Genomic DNA, 12,391 nt, shown 5'->3' on the forward strand with positions numbered 1-12,391 from the left:
GGGGGTGCCTTCGGTGACGTCACAGGGGCGGGTCTTCTGTCACGTCACGGGCAGTGCCTGGAGCTGGGCAGTCTTTTCAGAGTGGAGCCTGGTAACGGCGACCTCTCGGCCAGTTCTTGTGTGTTGCGGGCTGGAAAGGGGTAGCTGATAAACTCCCACCCAGCGCAGTATTTATGTCGGTCAAAAATAGAAAAGAATGTCCGGGCGCGGCCGGGGTGGGAGGATCCCTTCAGGCCAAGAGCAGCCTAGCAATATGGCGCAACCCCATCTCTGTAGTCCAACCTCAGCCTCCCAGCTACTTGAACACCAAGGTTCAAGGCTCCAGTGAGCTATGATCCCACCACAGAACTCCTGCCTGCGAGAATGAGGTAAACCCTGTATTTAAAAAAAAAAGAAAAACTATCCAAGTGTACAACCGGGAGGGACTGCTTAAAGAAAACATGAGGCTGCCTGGGCCCTGTTATTCCAGCACTTTGGGAGGCCAAGGCAGGAGAATAGCTTGGGCTTAGAAGTTCAAGACGGGCCTGGGCAGCATGACGCAACCCCATCTCTACAAAAGATACAAAAATTAGCCGGACGCCGTGCTCACCTGGCCTAATTTTTGTGTGTTTTGTAGAGATGGGGGTCTTGCTATGTTGCCCAGGCCGGTCTCTAACTCCTGGGTTCAAGCATGTTTTCACCTTGGCCTTTAAAGTTGTTGGGATTACAGGCCTGAGCCACCGCACCCTCCTGGGCTATTTAATAACATAAGAAAGTGTGGTGGCTCACGCCTGTAATCCCAACACTTTGGGAGGCTGAGGCGGGTGGATCACCTGAGGTCAGGAGTTCGAGACCATCCTTGCCAACTTGGTGAAACCCAGTCTCTACAAAAAATACAAAAATTAGGCCTGGTGTGGTGGCTCACACTTGTAATCAAAGCATTTTGGGGAGCTGAGGTGGGCGGATCACCTGAGGTTAGTTCAAGACCAGCCTGACCAACATGGAGAAACCCTATCTCTACTAAAAATACAAAATTAGCCAGGCATGATGGCGCATGCCTGTAGTCCCAGCTACTCGGGAGGCTAAGACAGGAGAATCTCTTGAACCCAGGAGGCGGAGGTTGCAGTGAGCCGAGATCGCACCACTGCACCCCAGTCTGGGCGACAGAGCGAGACTCCAGAGCTTGAGACCAGCCTGGGCAATGTAGTGAAACCCTGCTTCTACAAAACAAGCAAAAAAGAGTCAGGTGCACCTGTGTCCACCTGTGGCCCAAACTACTTAAGAGGCTGAGGCAGGAGGATCACTTGAGGCCAGGAGCTGAAGGCTACAGTGAGCTTTGATCATCCCACTGCTCTCCATCCTGAGCAATAGAATGAGATTATGTCTCTAGATAGTTAATTTTACAGTGTTATTAGTTGTTAATGTGATTATGTTTTTCTAAAATACAGTATTCTTTACAAAAGCAGTTTTGTCTTTCAAAGCACATACATAGGTCCTCCAGCGAATTTGTCTAATGTTGGCGACCTTGGCTTTCTGGTGACTGAGTCAACAGTATCTGTTTCATAAATAATATAGCCCTATTTTTTTTGAGACAGGGTCTCGTTCTGTTACCCGGGCTGGAGTAAAGTGGCACGATCTCAGCTTACCGTAACTACCATCTCCTGGGTTCAAGCGATTCTCCTGCCTCAGCTGCCCAGATAGCTGGGATTACAGGCGCCACCACATCTGGCTAATATTTTTTTGTTTTTGTTTTTGTTTTTGTTTTTGAGACAGAGTTTGCTCTTGTTGCCCAGGCTAGAGTACAATGTCATCATCTCGGCTTACTGCAACCTCCGTCTCCTGGGTTCAAGTGATTCTCCTGCCTCAGTCTCCTGAGTAGCTGGGATTACATGCATGTGCCACCATACCTGGCTAATTTTGTATTTTTAATAGAGAGAGGGTTTCTCCATGTTAGTCAGGCTGATCTTGAACTCCCGACCTCAGGTGATCCGCCCACCTCAGCTTCCCAAAGTGCTGGAATTACAGGTGTGAGCCACCACGCCCAGCCTAATTTTTGTATTTTTAGTAGAGATGGGGTTTCATTCACCATGTTGGCCAGGATGGTCTTGAATTCCTGACCTCAAGTGATCTGCCTGCCTTGGCCTCCCAAAGTGTTGGAATTACAGGCATGAGCCAACACGCCCGGCCAGCCCTATTTCTTTAAGCATATACGTTTTGCACTTATTAAAAGTATTTGAACATACAATTATCCAGCTTCCCTTGTTTATGTATGCTTGAATTTTGTATAAGCTTAAATATTTTTTCCAGTCTAAGCTTTATTATATCCCCTTTCTTCTGTATTTGTATAACTTTAGGTGGCTGTCTTTGTTGAAAGTTTTTTCTGAAAAGCCTTAAAATAGAATATAGTTCTTGGCAGCAATTTCAGAGTTATTTGAGGGCAAGGGGAGATTTGTAATGATGATTCAAATGAAGCAAACTAAAAAATAATGAAGCAAGACAGAGGATAAAACAGTATTCACTCGAGCACATCCCAAAAAAATAAAATTTCAGATGCAACTAGAAAAAGGTATGCTAATGATCATAATACAGGAATAATTATTAATACTCAAAATAGTTTTAAAGCCACTTACCTTTTGAATGTTGGGAATTGACTAGGAGGTGGCTGTAACCTAAGATGATTCCTTCAGTAATGACCATTTTCTTTTTCAAGATGATGATGATTCTCCATCTTCTAAGAGACCAAAGACCAACGAGCCACCACAGCCACCAGTTCCAGAACCTGCCAATGTTGGGCAACAGAAAGTGAGGGAGTTCAACTCTGGTAAGTTCTCAGTGAAATCCACGACCTTTTCCTTCATCTTCTGGACTCTCAGTGTGACTGATGAAAGTTACAACATGCTCATCTGCAGGGGGACATGCTTTAGCATTATTACTACATTATAATCTCACCTTTGTAAAGCCAGGAGCTTTTTGAAAGTCACATTATAGACACTGTTTAAACATCGTTCGAATTTACCAAAGCATAGGACATTGTTTCATCTCACATTAATTAGTTAGTTGACTCAAAATTAGTGCTAATGACTTAATAGCACTAATTTTCTCTTAGCTTTAAAACCTTCTTTATTTCAAAGCTATTTCATCTCTTCATTTTCGTTTTTGCTGTGTGTCACTGCCTGTCAGCTGCTAATCTGTTAACTCCTAGTGGATCATGTGTCCTGTGAAGGGACTGAATATTAGTGGCAAATTATGTTGATGATTCATATTTTGGATATAAATAGATCATTAAGCTTGTATACATGTTGAAAATAGTATTTTAATATTCTATTATGTCATAGTTACAATGATTGGCTATATATTGAATTTATATGTTCATTAAGTTGTTGTATGTTTATGTTCTTTAGTATTCTAACTTGCAACTGTGTATCTGTTAAGTCTTTTTTTTTTTTTTTTCAAGAAGATCAGACTCTGATTTATTGAGGCATCTGTTTGATGCCAAGTTAAGTGGCCCAGGCTCTGTGTAGGGGGTAAGGTTAACGCAGGAAGAAGGATGGTGAGGGGCAGTGGTGCCAGGATTAGGTTGGAATACCTAGGGGTCCTCTGAGGTTCCCCAAGTTTCCCTTGCCCTGGCCAGCTGTGCTGCTGGCCTGAGCATCTGATGAGCTTGCAAGGGTGACTCCGAGAGGTGGGTGGTCCAGGCGCTAGGGCAGGGACTTTGGAGTCATGCTGTTGGCTTTGAATCCAGACTCCTACACTTGGTAGCTGTGACCTTTCCGTGCCTGAAGTGACCTGCAGAACTGAGCTCTGTCTGAGACAGGTCCCATCCAGGCACTGCAGATCCATCTAGAGTTAAACCACCCCCAGTTGCTCACTGTCCGCTGCCTTCACAAGCAGATCTTTGTCTCCTTGGAGGCCGTCACAATCCAGTGGAGAAAGCGAAACTCATCTGCCTCTGTCTCTCTGGGTACGCCTCATGCCAGGTGCATCTGTGGACACAGGCCATGCTCCTGGGCTTCCAAAGTTGGAGAAAGTTGCCAGGCTTAGGTGGGTACATCAGAGTAGCTGCTGCCCTCTGGACACAGTGACAAAAGAACACTCTGGGCTAGAGCCCTGGTCTGGGGCATTGGGCAAGGCTCTTCCACTTCTCTGAGGTCATTTTCCCATCTGGAAAGTGTGCTGATTGAATCTCCCTTTGGGCACTGAGGGCTCAGTGTTAGTTTGAGAGCCAGCATGTGGGGTTTGGGCTGTAATCCCCCTTTAGCCCCATAGCTTGGGGGTAGCAGGGACTTTGTTGGGATACCCCAGGCATCAGTCCAGCTTCCTGCCCCTGCTTGGGCTTAGCATCTGAAGTACTCTGGGGGGCAGGTGGTCCTGGTGGGGGTTGGGGCTTTTCCCCAGACTGAAGTCACACCCAGAGCCAGAAATCTTGGCGCCTGCTCTGGGCTAAGGATGCATCTGGCCCCCCAGGATGCAGGTAACTGCCCATCTTACCTGGTTTCTGCCTGCCAGGGCCAATCTTCAGACCTCGGGACTTCCCAGCCTATCCTGCCTCCCTCTCTGGCCAGCCTTGAAGCCTCGTGGGTCCAGCACTTTTTCCAGGCCGTCTCCTGGTTGTCCTGCCCTGAGGCCTGGCTCATGCTCCTCCCCATCCTGCTCACCAAGACCCATAAGGACCACTCCACACCCAGCTCAGCCCCATCCCCTTGGATAGTCCTTTCTCTTTCCTCAGGTGACCAGGTGCATATGTTGGTGTCAGGACCTTCCCTGCACCTGGGAATGCCTACTGGGCACCTCGGTCACAGAGACCAAGGCATTTACTTGATATGAGTGCCTTTGGTTCACTGTCTACATGGCCAGGGAGGGAGTCAATAATAGGCTTTTCACTTGCTGCAAGGGCCAGTTCTCCTGGCCCCATGGCCCTAGGGATGGAGGATGCCGCAGGATACACACCCCTCACTTCCCAGCTGAGGACTGTGGGTCATCTCAGGGCGATTTCACAGTCCCTGCATGCCCCATCCCCTCAGCTCTGCAAATGCCAAGCAGCGCAGCCTGCCTAGGCGACAGTGGGCTCAGGACTGCCCAGGTGGGCTCAAGACTGCCCAGGTAGTCCCCAGAGTGTTCTTGGCAGGCCCCTCACCTAGCTGCTCCCACGGCTCTGTAGCAAGAGTTCTAACCGTTTTTGTGTGGAGCCTGCTGAGAATGAGAGCTGTGGACCATTTTCCCAGAAACACATGTGCATGCTCTCCACACAAAACCTTGCATCGTTTCAGGGGGCTCACACCTCCCTAAGGGCCCGGTTATTGAACCCCTCGGACCTGAGAGTGAGAAACCTTGCCTCAGTGGAGGCTTGCTCTGTTGCCCAAGCTAGAGTGCAGTGGCGTTACCTCGGCTCACTGCAACCTCCACCTGCCAGGTTCACATAAATCTCCTGCCTCAGCTTCCTTAGTAACTGGGACTACAGGTGCGCACCTACCACCCTCAGCTAACTTTTTGTATTTTCAGTAGAGGTGGGATTTCACCATGTTGGCCAGTATGGTCTAGATCTCTTGACTTCATGATCCGCCTGCCTCGCCCTCCCAATGTCCCAGCATGAGCCACCGCGCTCAGTCAGGGTCCCTCTTAAACTTGTATTTTTAAGGTCTGGGGTCCCTCTTACTTAATCTTTTTTTTTTTTCTTTCTTTTTTTCTTTTTTGAGACAGAGTCTTGCTCTGTCACCCAGGCTGGCAGTGGCGCGGCCTTGGCTCACTGCAACATCTGCATCCTGGGTTCGAGTGATTCTCCTGCCTCAGCCTCCTGAGTAGCTGGGACTACAGGCACCTGACACCATGTCCGGCTAAGTTTTGTATTTTTGATAGAGATGGGGGCGGAGGCAAGGGGTTGGGGAGGGGAGGGGGGTTTTTGCTTTGTTGCCCAGAGCTCAAAGTGATCCGCCCACCTCTGCTCCCAAAGTGCTAGGATTACAGGCCTGCACCACTGAACCCAGCCGCTGTAAAATCTTATTTCCACACAGCTGAGACATGTTTTAGGAAGTTTGCTAAAAGACCCCCGGAGACCTCCTCATTGTGGCCTCCCTGTTGTCGTGTTTAATTTGATTGATCTTTTCTGCCTTCCTGCTTTTCAGAAATTAAAAGGTTAAAAAGAGGTACTAAACTTTAAAACTTCTCTTATAGTCTACCATTAAACTAATTCTAAGAACCACCAAAAAAGGGAAAAATGTTTCCAAAAGCAGTAAAATGATATAGACTGTTAGTATGTAAAATGTAGGAAATAAGTCATATGTTAGTGCTGCTCTGACCTAGGGACATATTATTGAGAATCAGCTTTTGCTCAGTTTTCAGAGAAATGGAATAATCATATCATTGATCTATGTAAATAAGTTGAAGAATTGTCTGAAAGAAAATACAGTATGTTTAAATTGGAAAAGTCGTGTAATACTTTGTTCATATACACAATGGAGTTATTGTTTATCATGGGGGTACTGTGGACAAGCCCAGGGCTGCTGGTGAATCCTACCATCCTTACACGTCTCTCCTTGTAAGTTGCTTTGTAGTTTCTCTCTAAATATTAGAAACATTCTTTGTTTCTATATTACTGCAAAGCTGAGAAAAAGTTGTATTTGTTTAATTATCGTTAGCATTTCTTTTAAACTTTCAGCATGGATATTGGGGATTTATTTACATATTTATTGCAAAGCCCTGGATCTTAGGAATTTAATTGAATATTATTTTTTGAAACTAATTTTTTCTTTTAATCTGCTTTGTTAAATTTGGTATTCACCAAGATGCCCCTATTGTCTCTACTTTTATCTTTTTTTTTTTTTTTTTTTTTTTTGAGACAGAGTCTCACACTGATGCCCAGACTGCAGTGTAATGGCGCGATCTCAGCTCACTGAAACCTCCGCCTCCCAGGTTCAAGCGATTCTCCTGCCTCAGCCTCCCGAATAGTTGGGATTACAGGCAATTCTGCTGCCTCATCCTCTCAAGTAGCTGGGATTACAGGCATGCATCAACACGCCCAGCTAATTTTTGTATTTTTGTGGAGACAGGGTTTCACCATGTTGGCCAGGCTGGTCTCGAACTCCTGACTTCAAGTGGTCCACCTGCCTCGGCCTCACAAAGTTCCGGGATTACAGGCATGAGCCGCCACACCTGGTCTATATTTTTGTTATATTGTTAATTTAGTACTATTCTGAGTAAAAATAATTTGCTATGACAGTTTTATAAATTGACCATGACAATTTTTTAAATGTCAGTGCTTTTTATAAAGTGAAACAGATTATGTTGTGGGGCTTTTGTTGTGGTGGTGATTTATTATTTAGTTTAAAGACAATTATATTCAGGTGTTGTGAAATTATAAAACAAATCTTCACATTTTATAATTTTTTTTTTTTGAGACGGAGTTTTGCTTTTGTTGTTCTGGCTGGAGTGCAATGGCACAATCTCGGCTCACCACAACCTCTGCCTCCCAGGTTCAAGCAATTCTCCTGCCTCGACCTCCCGAGTAGCTGGGATTACAGGTATGTGCCACCACACGCAGGTAATTTTTGTACTTTTAGTAAAGACAGGGTTTCACCATGTTGACCAGGATGGTCTTGATCTCTTGACCTCGTGATCTACCTGCCTTGGCCTCCCAAAGTGCTGGGATTACAGGCATGAGTCACCGCACCCGTCTCACATTTTATAATTTTAAAGCAGTATTAATATTAATTGCCTTAGAGAAAGATACTTTTGTTGTGGTATGTAAGTATAATATTCAAGTATAGTGTACAGCAAAGGACATTAAACCTAAGTCAGCACTAATGTGTTATGTGGTACACTTGAAACTTTAGTACAAATATTAATGTTTAGTAGCAAGTAGACCTTAACACATAATGATAGCAAAAAAATGGAGCTGTTCAGATGAGAGACCATTGGTTCTGTCTGATTTTAATACTCCCTATGCTCTTGACTTTTTGTTTTTTTCCTTTGAGACAGAGTCTTGCTCTGTCACCCAGGCTGGAGTGCAGTGGCGTGATCACAGCTCACTGCAACCTCCACCTCTCAGGTTCAAGCGATCCTCCCGCCTCAGCCTCCCTAGTAGCTAGGACTACAGGTGAGAGCCACCATGCCCAGCTAATTTTTGTATTTTTAGTAGAGACAGGGTTTCACCATGTTGGCCTGGCTGGTCTCAAACTCCTGACCTCAGGTGCTCACCCGCCTTGGCCTCCCAAAGTGTTGGGGTTACAAGCATGAGTCACTGCACCTTGCCACCTCTTGACTTTTTATAGCTGTTGTATTATTTTAATCATGAGTAAATAAATGCTAGTTGAAATGATGCAGTTCAGGAGAATCTTCTGCTGCTTTTACTAAAAAAAAAAATTTTTTTTAAGTCCAATAAAGTTACACTAATGTTTATGTTTGGAAAATTTTACCTTTTCCAGCCAGGTGCGTTAGCTCACACCTGTAATCCCGGCACTTTGGGAAGCTGAGGTGGGTGGATCACTTGAGGTCAGGAGTTCAAGACCAGCCTGACCAATATGGTGAAAACACCATCTCTACTAAAAATAAAAAAACTAGTTGGGCATGGTGGTGGATGCCTGTAGTCCCAGCTACTCCGGAGGCTGAAACAGGAGAAGTGCTTGAACCCAGGAGGCAGAGGTTGCAGTGAGCCGAGATCGTGCCATTGCACTCCGAGACTCTGTCTCAAAAAAAAAAAAAAAAGAAAGAAAGAAAATATTACCTATTCCGTTTAGTGCTATATGTTTTAAATGATATTAGCTGGTATTTTTTTTTTAGTTTTGTAATGTGGTTCAGATTTCTGTAGAAATTCTGGCTGTATCTACATTGCCTTAAAGTAATGGTATATTTCTCTTTTTCTTTTTCTTTTTCTTTTTTTTTTTTTTCAGCTGGAGTTTCGCTCTTGTCACCCATAGTGGAGTGCAATGGTGTGATCTCAGCTCACTGTAACCTCTGCCTCCCAAGTTCAAGTGATTCTCCTAGCTCAGCCTCCTGAGTACCTGGGATTATAAGCATCTGCCACGATGCCTGGCTAATTTTTGTATTTTTAGTAGAGATGGGGTTTCACCATGTTGGCCAGACTGGTCTCGAACTCCTGACCTTGTGATCTGCCTGCCTCAGTCAGTGTTGGGATTACAGGTGTGAGCCACTGTGCCCAGCCTGTCTTTTCTTTCCAAAGCCACCCTTGGTGATTAAATGTTAAATATGTACTAATGGATATTACTTTGCTGAATATTGCCTAGTGAATATTAAGTATTTATTCTCACCTTGCAGACATGAACTTGTGAGTTCGACACATGAAGATTTACAACTTGATAAACCAGCTTCAGGAGGTAGGTCTTCAGTCTTAAGTCAGATTAGAAGATTATGTAAAATAATTATTTAATGCTTAACATTGATTTTTTTTAATGGTATCTTCCACATGAAATAATATTCCTCTAACTTTTAATTACATGACAGGACAGGAGAATTCATGTTGTCAAAATTCTAATACTCTCTAGAACAGTAAATTCACTTTATTTTTATTAACCCATTATAAATACATGTAAATGTTGCATTTATGGGTAGACAGAACTAAAAGAACAATATTTTTCCTACTTTTGAGATGCAAGATTTATCTGGCATAATGCATTGAACAGGTTATTATTGAAGCTTGCACCAAACAACTGAGCAAACATTCATCAAATGTCCATGATACCCAGGATATAAGAGGTTTCCTTTTAGAATATGGAGCCATGCATATCGTCTCTTAATTGTTAGATGTGTTTTCAAAGAAACAGAAATATAACTGATTTTCTTACTTGTTTTGGCTCTGGAGTAGAGTGGAGACAAAACAGAATGGAATCACACTGTTTAGATTTACTAAAATGGAAGGATTGCTGCAAGATTATATGCATAGTCTCCCCATACCAAATGGCACCTGCTAGCTGTTCTTTTTTTTTTTTTTTTTTTTTTTTTTTTTTTTTTTTGAGATGGAGTTTTGCTCTGTCGCCCACGCTGGAGTGCAGTGGTGTGATCTCAACTCATTGCACCCTCCACCTCCCAGGTTCAAGCAATTCTTCCTGCCTCAGGCTCCCAAGTAGCTGGGATTACAGGCACCTGCCATCACACCCGCCTAATTTTTATATTTGTATTAGAGCTGTGGTGTCACCATGTTGGCCAGGCTGGTCTCGAACTCCCAACCTCAGGTGATCTGCCCACCTCAGCCTTCCAAAGTGCTAAGATTACAGGCGTGAGCCACCGCGCCTGGCCCGCTAGTGGTTCTTGAGCACACTGAATTCTGCTTTTTCCTAGCTTTAATGAATGTCTGGTTCTTCCTTTTTTGTGCAGTGTGTGTCAGCATTGTTTCAGTAATAAATACATTCTGGATCTTAGAAATAACTTTAGTCACAGGAAAAGAAAAAATAATATTGCCTATTTTATAATAGTAATATTTAATAACCCAAGCTATTAAACCCACTAAATTGAGAAAACTTGTATTCCTGTGATTTCGACAGTAAAGGAAGAATGGTATGCCAGAATCACTAAATTAAGAAAGATGGTGGATCAGCTTTTCTGCAAAAAATTTTGGTAAGTCTGTTTTTTCCCCTTTCAACTAAAGTATATTACTGAGTAATTTTTTTATAATGTTGTTTTATTTTAGGAAAGTAAATATAATGAGCAGGACTCAGCTCCAGTTTTCTCTTACTGTTTTGTTTTTGAGATGGAGTTTCGCTCACGTTACCCAGGCTGGAGTGCAGTGGTGTGGTCTTGGATCACTGCAACCTCCCCCTCCCAGATTCAAGCCATTGTCCTGCCTCAGCCTCTCAAGTAGCTGGGATTACTGGCACCTGCCACCATGCCCAGCTAATTTTTGTATTTTTAATAGAGATGTAGTTTCACCTTGTTGGCCAGGCTGGTCTCAAATTCCTGACCTCAGGTGATCCACCCACCTCAGCCTCCCAACGTGCTGGGATTACAGTTGTGAGCCACCATGCCCAGCCTCTCTTACTTTTTTTTTTTTTTTTTTTTTTTGAGATGGAGTCCAGGCTGGAGTGCAGTGGTGTGATCTCGGCTCATTGCAACCTCCACCTCCTGGGTTCAAGCAATTCTCCTGCCTCAGCCTCCCGAGTAGCTGGGATCACAGGTGCGTACCACCACACCCAACTAATTTGTTTTTGTATTTTTAGTAGAGATGGGGTTTTACCACATTGCCAGGCTGGTCTCAAACTCCTGACCTAAGGTGATCCCAGAATGCTGAGATTACAGGTATGAGCCACTGCACCTGGCCAGGAGTGGATTATTTTATGGTTCCCCTTTTTAGATGATATAGGGTAACTTCCTGATGTTGCCATGGCATTTGTAAACTGTCATGGCATTGGTGGGAGTGTAGCAGTGAGGATGACCAGAGGTCACTGTCATCGCCATCTTGGTTTCGGTGGGTTTGGCTGGATTCTTTACTGCGATCCATTTTATCAGCAAGGTCTTTATGACCTGTATCTTGTGCTGACCTCCTCCCTCACCCTGTGACTTAGAGTGCCTTAACCATCTGGGAATGCAGCTCAGTAGGTCTCAGCCTCATTTTACCCAGCTCCTATTTAAGATTGAGTTGCTGTCATTCAAACACCTCTGACAGTATTGCTGCTTTCTCTAAGGTTCCTGAAAGGGAGAGAAGAAATCTTAGATTTTTCATTGCTGTGAACCACTGCAAGTATTCAGGAAATATTTACTACTTCCAACCTCATAATCCTGCAGTCATTTGGCACCTGTGAGTCAGGTGCCGGGAACTGGGCAGTGCAGAAGACAGTGCCCTGCCCCGTGCATTCTGGAGCATTCAGTCTGGTGGGGAAACATGTGTAGTAAGTAAGAGATATTTACTTTGTAAGAAGGTATAAGGTCTGGGAAATAATTAAGTGGAATAAGGGGGATGGGGAGGCAGGGGGTGTGATTGGATCAGCCTTGATGATATGTGATGAGCACGTTCTGTAGTTGGCTTCGCCTCTTTCTAAACTTCCACTTTTCACTCTCAACTCCAACTGGTTCTTTTTTATTTTATAAAAAGTTCGTTAGAATTAGGTTTATATATTTCCTTGTTGAATTAACAGAATAATTTTATTTAACATCCTCTCTAGTGTGACCAAAAGCCTCTAATCTTTTACTGTTGTTTGTTCATGGGCATATTTGTTTTTACAACTGTGATAATTATTTCATTTTGTGTGGTTTCTCAAAAACACATGTTTCTTATCTCAAAGAGTTCCTATACTAGAGCCCTTCAGATTTGGTGCTAATGTCATGAAGTAAGAATTTAAGACAAACATTGAGATGTTAGAGGAAAGCCAATCTAAGAACAAAAACATTAATTACTAATAAATAATTAAATTATTAATTAATTAATAATTAATTTCTTTCAAGTTGACATTTAAGTTGAGGTGTGGAGGTG

General features: G+C 43.8%; 1 long non-coding RNA gene across 5 annotated transcripts in view; it reads left to right on the top strand.

Moving 5' to 3' along the window:
• Positions 1 to 41: 41 nt before the first annotated feature.
• LOC126950316 (uncharacterized) overlaps positions 42 to 12,391 on the top strand; it is a 76,885-nt gene continuing 64,535 nt past the window's right edge. For 3 of the 5 annotated variants that reach the window (XR_007724155.1, XR_007724158.1, XR_007724156.1), the window contains exons 1-6: positions 42 to 368; positions 2,690 to 2,800; positions 7,371 to 7,493; positions 9,247 to 9,305; positions 10,470 to 10,542; positions 10,990 to 11,098. This is a non-coding gene — a long non-coding RNA (uncharacterized LOC126950316). The remainder of the gene's footprint in view (positions 369 to 2,689; positions 2,801 to 7,370; positions 7,494 to 9,246; positions 9,306 to 10,469; positions 10,543 to 10,989; positions 11,099 to 12,391) is intronic. The other 2 variants (XR_007724157.1, XR_007724159.1) reach the window with 2 other exon arrangements.

This window comes from Macaca thibetana, chromosome 3, assembly GCF_024542745.1.
Source record: "Macaca thibetana thibetana isolate TM-01 chromosome 3, ASM2454274v1, whole genome shotgun sequence".
Classification (NCBI taxonomy): Eukaryota; Metazoa; Chordata; class Mammalia; order Primates; family Cercopithecidae; genus Macaca; species Macaca thibetana.